This window comes from Streptopelia decaocto (genome assembly GCF_964273445.1).
Source record: "Streptopelia decaocto genome assembly, chromosome: 2".
In the NCBI taxonomy this organism is placed as follows: domain Eukaryota; kingdom Metazoa; phylum Chordata; class Aves; order Columbiformes; family Columbidae; genus Streptopelia; species Streptopelia decaocto.
Window position 1 is genome coordinate 24468570 of NC_138655.1, and position 9530 is coordinate 24478099.

General features: G+C 42.0%; 1 protein-coding gene across 4 annotated transcripts in view; it reads right to left on the reverse strand.

The window, feature by feature from the left end:
- Positions 1-3314: 3314 nt before the first annotated feature.
- The window catches only part of PTDSS1 (phosphatidylserine synthase 1), a 57830-nt gene continuing 51614 nt past the window's right edge, over positions 3315-9530 (reverse strand). For 2 of the 4 annotated variants that reach the window (XR_014183453.1, XR_014183455.1), the window contains 2 exons: positions 6402-6646; positions 3315-4691 (listed from right to left, as the gene is read on the reverse strand). The gene's annotated coding sequence lies outside the window, so the exon portion shown is untranslated. The remainder of the gene's footprint in view (positions 4692-6401; positions 6647-9530) is intronic. The other 2 variants (XR_014183452.1, XR_014183454.1) reach the window with 1 other exon arrangement.

Below are 9530 nucleotides of genomic sequence, written 5' to 3' on the forward strand. Positions count from 1 at the left end.
AACAGATTTCAAAACTTTATAACCAGCTGATATAGTCAGTTATTTAAAAATATTGGAGCAATGAGACCCTCTCTGCATTTGTTGAGAAATGGTGGCCACATGCTTTGGCCATGCAGCGTGATGAATCCTGCACTTGCCCCTTGTCATGACAGAGCAGCTACCATAGGGTAAATAGATGTGCCAACATGTAAGGAGGCTGGGAGAAGAAGGACCTGTTGGGCTCCAGCAGGTGGTTTGGCTGCCCATTCACAAGGTCTAACCTGCTGCTGTGACATGATGAATTACCACCTCAGGTCCTTTTTAATGGGCAAATATTACACCTTTCTCATTCATTTCTCATGAAATCCCTGGTAGGGTAGGAATTGTACCATATCAAGAGCATATAAAATGAATGAAACTCTCGTCTTCCACATCTGGATGTTACAGTGTACATGGCGCTCACTGCTGGCACCTCCAGTCAAGCCCAGCAATTCACTGACACAATAGATCAGTTGTGGGCACTCGCAACTGGTTAGGTACAGCATGAAAGCTTCTAATTCCTCCCTTTTACCATTTTAGCCCATCACTTTGACATCATTGAGGCAGCATTTGACTGGTAAGCTTTGGAAGCTGGTAAATAACATCACATAGAAAAGTGGTATGAGTTAAGCACTGATAATGTGAGTGGGCTGAGATTTCAAATACCTCTGCAGACAGTAGGTAGAGGCAGGAAATGGGAACTGGGATGTTTGCTTTTTTTTGTTTGGTTGGTTTTTGGGCTTTTTTGTGGGTTTTTTTTTGGTGGGTTTTTTTTGTTTGTTTGGTTTTGTTTTGTTTTGTTTAAACTGCTGCAGGTTGTGTAGTTAATTTGCAATTAAAATACCAGAGACCAAGTGGCCCCAGGAATACAGTCATTTTCAACTGCAGCAGTGAAAGACAAGAATGTTGAAATTTCAGTGTTATTCACAGTCTCTTACTTATCAAAAGAACCATGCTATTTAAAGGTAACTAATGGATAAAATATGAATAAAGATTAAACTACAAAGGCTAAAAAGGATTATTTAGAGCACTTCCATTATGCAGAGTCCTGACATTAATATTTAGACACTCATGAACACTTATATAACCACAGCTTATTTTTAATGGTCTTCTGTCTTGCTTTGTTAACAGGCTGACAAAATGTAATTTAGGACTATAAGCTGTGAGCCCCACATGGAGAAGAAAAGCCTATAATTCACATCATGCTCTGGCTTTTAAGATTTAGGAGACGATGGCGATTATATGGCAGAATGCAGCTTGCAGGGCAATATCCATTTACATGCCATTTGAGACCCTCAGGCTATGTGAAACACTGCAGAGTGCATCATAAAAAAAGAAGGAAGAAAAGGAAGCTGGTTTAGTTACAATTGAACTGACATGATGGCAAATTAATTCGTAAGGTAAGGGGATGAAAAGAAGCCCTGGTTCCATCAGCGCAGCCACCTACCCACTGGCTCAGGAATGTCACTGACTTCACTTTGCACCATTGATTCTTCACTCCAGATTTTCTGTCCCTCCCTTGATGCAAAACCACAGAAAGGGGGTAAAACATCAGATCAGCATTTCCCAGTCAAATAGAAAGTCAAGCAGAGCCAAAGTTAAAAAAAAAAAAAAAGGTTTTGTGTGTACTAGGAAATCAAGGTTATTAGTTAACATTTATTTTCTCCTCATCCAGCCTGAAGTTAATAATTATTAAGCCTGTTTTGAGAAAGGCAGGGCTGGGGCTTGACCCGTGTTAAGCACAGATGTCACCAGTAATTAGCCAGGACTGTATCTGATGTGCTCCCTGGGGACTTGATGTGGGTGCCAGGCCACAGAGGTGCAGCTGCAGCACCTTAGCGGCTGATCCATCTCTAATTTCCACTGCTGCAGCTATTTTCCACTTGGAGGCACTTCTTGCCCATTAATGTTATTAGCGGTTCCTTGAGGGAGACCCTCATGTCGTGACCTCTGAAGCATGAAGACAAAGTGATGCCCCTGCTGCCCATGCTCAGGTGCAAGGAGCCAGGCACATGGGGATGAGGACACTGGGGTCTGGTGGCTGCTGCAAAGAGAGGAGCCCCAGCCAGCCTGGGGTGAGGGCCGACACTGTCACTGGTCCTGGGGCATGTCCCCAGAGCATGGCTGGAGGGACATGCCACCTCCCGCTCTGTTAGTCGACTCATGGAACCACTGGCCTCTAAGGAGTTGAGTGAGGGTCTTGTCTCTTTGCTTGCAATGGTTCATTCTGTTCATCTTCTCTGCCTGAGAAGGCTTCAGAGACAGCCATGGCTGCTGGTGTCCTTGTGCTTGGGAACATGATGTGACGTGACATTGCAGAACTGAGCTAACAAAATACGTTCCTGATGACACTGGGGAAACCTCACACGTCCAAGCTGTGACAGAGGACTGTGATGGCAGCAGCTGCTGCCTGCCCTTGGACCAGGAGCCTGTGTCCCACCAGAAATGCAGACAGGAGAAGGAAGAGGCAAGAAACTCCTGAGCCCTGACTGACATCTTGGGCAAATACAGCGAACTATGAGGTTTTTCATGTGTGCTAGGACTTCTGTTGTGTTAACAGCAAAGTTAGTGGCCTTTTGGTTAGGCTGTGAAGGGCAAGGAAGAGGTTGGTGACAGCCCTGCAAGAGCCACACCAGAGCTAGTTGCTATCCTGTGTGGCAGCTTGTGTTAGCCCTTGTTAAGAAGTTACAATTCAGACTCAGCAGAAACAGATCTCTGCTGATTCTGTTGCTAAAAAAGGTTTCTAAGCAGCACCCCTACAACCTGCCTATATTTTCATATATGTAGGTACCTCAATGTATCACTCCATCTCAGGACAAACTACGCAGAAGACAAAGGCAGAGTGACCGTTATCATGGGGCTCCAACAGCACATTGGAAAAGGGACGCGACAAGAGATGCTGGGCACACCATTCATTTTGCATTGGCTCTTGCAAAACTGGTTGTCAGTGCTGTTTGTGATCACAAGGTTACTTATTGAAAGCTTGGTATTGCCGTTAGTGGCTAAAACAAAAATTCCTTTACAATCTCCTGATGTCCCAAGAAGCAACGTGGGTTAGCTGTTGTAGGGAAGTCATCCTTTTAACATGGCAATACTTGTCCTGGCCAGATAAATTCAATTGAGGAATTCTCTAAGTAACACTGTACAAGATGATATATATTCCTGTTACTGAAGTTTCTGTTGCTTGGGTGGTATTAAACGTGGAAATTGTTTAGGCTTTGGAAGGAAACGGTTATGAAGAACATAAAAAAAGCTTGCTGTGTCTCTTTTGCTGTGGTTCTCACAGACTCTTGAAATTCGTAGTAAATAATAATATTTATTAATAATATTCAACATTTACAATATGGTAAATAATCACAATGCATTAGGCATGCTCTTCAATAATGTTTTTCTGCTGCCTTGAATTCTTGTAACAGAGTGTGGCCCCAGAGTTTTGAAGTAATGTTGTTTTAAAGAAATTCCTGCTCATGCCCTGCTATGGATGGAGGTTTGCTGTGCAGGCTTGAGCCAAAGCCAGCAGATGCTGAAAAAAAACCCCAAATGCTGGCTAATGAACTTTGGAACTGCCAAGACATGGCTAGGATGAGCACCTTTAGTTGGAGCAAAGACTAATTTTGCCCTGGTAGCACATACTGGACAGTGTCATTCATTTAATTTAACTTTTTGTCTCCATATTCTTGATGCGAGGTAGTCCATTAAATATCAGACGACAAATCAATGGTTTGTAAATGCTGTGTGATGCAGAGAGACTTCTGCTCATTTCCTGTGTGAAACTGTTTATTTATTTCCTATGAAACCTGTAGACTGGAAATTCAGGCTTTTAAATTGAACATAATTCTTCCAACACAGCAGGATAGCCACCATATTCCACACAAAAGCATCTGTAGCAATAAAAACACAACATAAAACTCAGACCCCATGATGAAAAAGTCCTCTTCTTCTAATTTTTTAAACCACCTTCTTCACAATAGCGATACTCTTCACCTCCCTTTTGCTTTAGTGGTACTGCAAGCCCAGATGAGTCTGCCACAGTGGTTTAATTTTCTTCTTAAAATGTGAAAAAAAAATCATTACCAGAGATACATAGTTATCTACCTGCCAAAGAAGGACTTTTTCATGGTACGATGGCTGCTGCTTTCTTCTATGTATCTCAATTTTTAACCTCTCTATTCATGATGAACTGGGCACCAAGAATGGGGTTTATTTTTGAGTGCTGCAGAATTCGAGGTTTCAAGGTTATTCATTTCCTTGACATCTCCTCAGCTCCCAGGCCACAGGGCAGCGTGAGGAGCAAGGAAGCCCCACACAACTCTTGTCCCCGCTGTGGACTGCAAAGTAGCCCAAGCAACCACTCAAAGGTGAAAGCCCATCCCTGCTCACAGGTGGCCCAAATGCCTGAAACCTCCCTCCTTCTGAGGTCCTGAACCCAGCTGGGACATCCTCACTGCACAAGCTTGAAGCTTCACAGAGTGTCAATGGGAAAAGAGTCTTCTTCAGGGAACAAAAAACTTGGTTTTGGGTCCATGAACATCCTCTCATTCTTTAGGCTTCTGGTAGGCAATTTTGCCTTGGATTTCATCAGGGATTTGTCTCGATGTTGTGTGGATCATTTCCTTGTCTTTACCTGCTGGCGTCAGGACTGTGGCTAGACACAAATTGATTCTCTGATGTCCCTGCAAATGAATTAAAAAATCATTTCAAATACAGTTGAGAAAGGTTTTTCAGGCTCCTGTGAACAGCCACCTTTCAATGCTAGATGGTTCTGGCTCCAGATCTTTTCCTTGAAAATAAACACTCACAATCCCATAAAACTGGTTAACTTGATTAAGACTGAAATAATAGTTGCTGTTCATGATAAATGATCAATCTGACGATGGAAATTTTTGAATTACCTCTGTTTTAATTTCCAAACTAGAAAATTAGATTGAAGAAGAGAATAGAATGGCTTGTCTAACACAGAAATTAAAGGAATGGATTTCTCCCTCCTTTGCACAGACATGCATTCCCCCTGCATGAGTGCAGTGTCAATCAGAGGAGAGCCCAACTTACAGATTTGGGTGCAAGCAAATCCAGAACTGCTGCAGTCAGTAGGACACTCACTTCAGAATTTGTAGGCTCTGATTTTTAGATGAGTATTTTCCTTTAAAGTAAATGCAGACCAGCTTTGTTTGTGTGTGTATGTATGTGTATGTGGACCAGATGCACAGATTTGTGAGCCTCAGAGAATTTCAGTGCTTCAAAGGATGTGATGTAAAATTCTGTACACTAAATTTATTTCTTCCCATGCAACTGTGTACAATCAGTTCTAATAGGAATGAGACACTTCCTGCACGTCTGTTTTTTAATGGAATCTGCTAAGTTTTATAAGGGCCATATTTAGCTGTACATCCTCTCAACTCTTAACTCTATTATCCTTTTAAGGAAGTCATTAACTGTTCACTAAACACTCTTCCTATAGTGGTTTTACAATGCATCCACATTGAAATGTGGTTCTCTGTGGGCTGAATAGCTCTTCATAGTAAAAGAACCAGTGCATATGTATGTCCTAGAATAAAGGAGGAGAACCCCTAAAATGTATGGCACAATTAGCAAATCATTTCTTCTCGCTTGCCCTCCAACATCTCCTAACACAAACTTAATTTCTTTAAGCTATTTATTTATTTATTTTTACAACTGATCCAGGGACTATTGCTCATGCTGCCCAGAAATGATATTTTCAGTCACATTTTTGTTTCAGCTTGAAGAAGGGAAATTATTTTCACATTCTGACTGGTTCAGCACTTGCAGTTGAAGCTGTTTTCTTCCTTGCGTCATTCTGGACTAGCTCCTACATTTCATCTCACACTGTTCCGTTATGCTTTCCATGTACAAAGTGGAATCATCAACTTTCAGCCTAAAAGGTCTATTTTAAGATGAAGGGGAAATAAAATGAGGAAGATTGTAAGTGAATTCTCCACGAAGAAGTTCACTGCATTTCCTCTTTATGAAAACAAACTGAAGACCGCCTCTGGCAAATATGGGGTTCATTTTAATGTAAATATAAAGACTTTAATCCCTGAACCTACCACAGTCCTGCTCTGTGAAGTATACAGAGAGTTTACATGGAGTTATAAATCAGAAAAAGAGAGCACCAAAATAAGTGGTCTGTACTTCCTATGGAATAACAGTATTGTACTCAGCTAAACTACAGGTTAGTTTTTTTTGCTGTGCCCTTTATGCATTTGAATAATCAAATGTCAATAAATTAGAAACTGCATTCCTTTTCTCATTTACCTGCATCTGCTTCCTTTGCAGAAGAAAACAAAACAAAACAAAACAAAACCAAAACCAAACAACAAACACCCCAAACAAAACAACAACAAAACACCCATAGAAATTCTTACTTTCCAATGTACATGTTTTCTTCCTGTGGTTGTGGTTCTTTGTCCCCCTAACCCAGACTTGTGGAAGTACATGAGCAGGTGCCCAAACAATTTCAGGCATTCCCACATCAGAAAAACTTCCCTTTCCAACTTTGTGGGACTCTGCAGCCCCTGGAGGTGGGTCAGACGTAACAGGAGCAGCACACAGGCTCGCATGATCTCTGCCAGTCTCATCTGTGAGCTTCTCCTCCCGCAGCAGTGGTAGACTGGAGACAAAAATAAATGGCAGGAAAATGATTATTCTACCTTATATTTTTGAGAATTTTGATATTCGGGTTCTTTTCTCCTTTCTGATTGTGTCATGGGGAAGGCAAGAATGGATGGAGTCACAACCCCCATGCAGTAGCAAAATGCCGAGGTATGGACACACAAATAAGACCCACTAACCTAGCTGTCTGCCAACGTGTATTTCAAGAGAAAGAAACAATGGGATGGCTGGAGAGAATGGCACCTTCTCAATGTGTGTGCTCTGAACAGGCTAGTAATGAGCCTTGGGAAGGTATTCGTATGTGTCTATATACTGTGGAGGAAGAGCACCATGAGCAACCACATCAGCTGAGACCAGCCCAGCAGGACCGTGTTTCCAGCCAGTTCCCTGGCCCAGGCACGTTAATACTTACAGTCAGTGTCAGGGTTTCTCAGCTCACCCTGGGACGCTGGTGGCATCGTAACCTCAGCCTGACTTGTGGTTGCTCTGCCATGCTCTGCCCAGCAGAGGGGAATGGGGGAGTGGGAAGCAGGTGGTAGGTCTTGTCTTCAATCTGGCAAAAGGACACCTCATGCGCTCCCAGGCTCTTTGAAGCCAAGGGGCCACACCACATCCTTCTTCCCAAAACTGCAAATCCCAGGAGACTGATAAATGCAAAAATGCTGAGTAAAACATGGAGAAACTTCTTAGAGAGTTTTCCATTCATCTGCATTATAGGAAGCGTGACCAAGCTCTCAAGGTTGCTAGCCTAACATTTGGCATCCATTTAAAAAATATTTATTTTCAACATCCACATAAACAGGATCTTTCTTTTTTCTGCCCCTCTGAAAGGAAAAACATATTCCCTGATATGTTTCTAGGAAGCTAATAGAGCTTAAGAGTGTGTACAAAACTATATGTGTCGGCTCCCCATAAAGCTTGGTTGTGCTTAGGTGTTTGGAGGACTTGGTTCTTTATGAATGAAAACAAAAGAAATTCACTGAACTCAATATGCCTCAAAACAAAGATTCCTGGAGGAATAATGTAAGAACAATGCAAAGAAAATATTTCTATTTTTACAGAAAGTAATGGAAAAAGTACTTTTCAAAAAATTCCCCAACCTGCTTTTGCATAAATAGTCAGAGCTTAATTTTTCAGAAATTCTCCTGTGTTTTGTTTTGCTAGTTGGGGACTATATCTCTCAACAGAGTAAGGCAAATGTCAGGATGGCAATGTGTGCAGCAGACATGATCTGAGTCACACAGAAGGGCTGTCATCTGCACGTTAGGCTTTTAGGGGGATTCCAGAGGCCTCATTCACAACTTGGACCCCACTGAACAAGGCCCTGTGTAAACTCCCTGAAACATGCACAGCCAATTTACTTTTAGGAGTAGAAGTATACAACAAGTCGTTATTATTATACAATAGGAAACGCATGTGGGTGGTACAGTTTTGATTAAGGACTAGTTTACCTCTATTATGTGCTGGAATAAATGAGTACTCAGAGTGTGGGGCAATGGGGAGAACAGTGTTTTTGGTGGAGAATTTCAGTCTAAAAGTAGAACTCTGGTGTTTGAGGTAAAGGCAGATCCCTGCATCATAGATCTGGTGGAGGAATTACTGTGCACTGACTCCTGGAAGACGCACAGAATCAGATCACCTTGCTGGGCCTCCTTGACCAAAGGCTTCTGACAAAACTCCTCACCAAAGCCTTGAGGAAACTACAAGATTTGTTACAAGAGGAAACAAAACATTACTTTTTGCAATGGAGGAAGGTCACCAAGAGACTTTTTCAATTTATTTCTGGGACCTTCAATTCAATAGATTCATAAATGACCTAGACAAGGAGGTGAACAGCAAGGTGAGAACATTTTCTGGTCATATTCGGTGTATTCAGTATACCAAGGCACTCTGTATTCCCCAGGGCAGAGTTATAAAGTTCAACGCGATGCATAAAACACATGAGATAAACTCCTGAACACATATCTCCTAGTGGCAATGCTTGTAGCTCTAGATTGCCAATGGCATGCTGTATGTATAACTACACTGTAAATAGATTTCTTTCAGTTTATCTTTTAATTAAATTCATGTCTGTAAGCTGCAAAAACCAAACACTTCCTGGGGACTCAGAAGAGCTGTGTCGGATGGAATGACGTTCTTCATCTTTGAAACAGGTCTCACAGCTAGTGAGAAAGTATGATTAAGAAAGACTAAAACATCTGGAAAACAGCTGATGATGACATCCCCCCAAGGGGCATAATCAAAATACCGTGAAAGAATATTTTTGTTGCAGAAGCAAGGCCAATATTGCACACAGAGAAGTTTTTCTTGGGAAAATAAAAAAATGTCCTTGTCCAAAAAGGCTTTTTATTCCTGTCTCCATTAAAATTTAGGAGAAAAAAGTTGGAAACAGTAATTCCTCCTTTTTCGGACAATGAAAACAAATGCTTACTAATATCCCCATATTTAGACAGGCCAGCATACTTGGGGGATATAGTCATTCATTTGATATCAAGGGCTCCTTTGTTTGTAGAAGCAAAAATAGCATTTGAACAACTCTCATGGATACTTCTGTCTTCAAGCATAACGTGGCTGTAATACAAAATTGCAAGTGATTCAAACACCCTTTAAAATCAATGTCAAGATCCACCTCTTTAAAACTTTGCTGGAGAGGTTGACTCCAGAGGGTTTTGCAGGGTGTTTGGGTGAACATCAGCCAAGCCCCATCAGGTTCATTCCCAGAGCTGCTCTCCTGGGCTCTGCAGCAGCTCAGGCCGTGGCCAGCAGCCTTCCAGCAGGACAGCCCTCATTAGCCTTGGTTCTTAATTGGACAGAGAGATAGCTGCACAACACAGCTCCTTTCCGCAAAGGAAGAGTGACCTGCCAGTGTCATCTTTAAAGCC